The 994-nt window shown below is 53.5% G+C and overlaps 1 non-coding gene across 1 annotated transcript; it reads right to left on the reverse strand.

The window, feature by feature from the left end:
• Window positions 1-158: 158 nt before the first annotated feature.
• Window positions 159-316, reverse strand: LOC128308619 (5.8S ribosomal RNA). Its single transcript, XR_008288426.1, has one exon. It is a non-coding gene; the product is annotated as a 5.8S ribosomal RNA (ribosomal RNA).
• Between the last annotated feature and the right edge of the window lie 678 nt (window positions 317-994).

Consider the following 994-nt stretch of genomic DNA (forward strand, 5'->3'; position numbering starts at 1 on the left):
GGTCCCCCGCGGAAGGGGTCCGAGCACGCCATGATGCACAGTGCGCCAAACGCGTGTGTTCAAGCCTGCGACACACTCCCGGGCGTGCTGCTCGCCCAGGCGTGCCGCTGGTACGCGGGCGTCCTGTAGTTATGGAATAGTGTGTAACAAGAATTGGTAGGCACTCAAGAATGTGTGCATCGGTCGGGTTTAAACGTCCGATGCGCCATATGCGTTCAACGTGTCGGTGTTCATGTGTCCTGCAGTTCACATTCTGACGCGCATTTAGCTGCGGTCTTCATCGATCCATGAGCCGAGTGATCCCCTGCCTAGGGTTTTGGTATGTTCAACTGTCTCCTATGTTTTCGTTATGCGCTAGGTGCATCTCTCACAACTTAAGTTCCCCGGACAGCGTAACCGTGCACCTCTCGGTTCCTTCGAAGCCGTCCAGGGTGGACAAGGATGACCATTGGTCTTCCTTCCCATTGATCGACGCGCGATGTGGGCGGCATCGGCGCGATCTTGCACAACTTTCGTTCTCCTGATTAGGTTCTCTCTCGCTCGAGGCCAGTGTTTAAATATGTTCTAGTGGGTCTTTACCTTCGCCCATGTGTCACACACTTTACGCGTTCGATGGCTGCCATTGGGAGTGTGCGCACAGGTACGAAGGCCACTGGCCTACGGTCGCGCACGCTCAATATCGTAGTATAGACACACCTCTCTCGCGGGTCTAATTGGCGTGCGCGGCCCCCAAAAGGTAACATAGCAGTTTGTTCTGCTGATACCGTGTTTCTCTATCTCTCTAACCAACTCACACAACAACATATATGTATTGATCGGTAATGATCCTTCCGCAGGTTCACCTACGGAAACCTTGTTACGACTTTTACTTCCTCTAAATCATCAAGTTCGGTCAACTTCGGCCATGCCAGCTGCAGCTCACGAAGGAACCGCGGAAGGTGTGCCTCCAGAGACCTCACTAAATAATCCATCGGTAGTAGCGACGGGCGGTGTG

The sequence above is a fragment of the Anopheles moucheti genome, assembly GCF_943734755.1.
Source record: "Anopheles moucheti chromosome X unlocalized genomic scaffold, idAnoMoucSN_F20_07 X_unloc_5, whole genome shotgun sequence".
Lineage (NCBI taxonomy): Eukaryota > Metazoa > Arthropoda > Insecta > Diptera > Culicidae > Anopheles > Anopheles moucheti.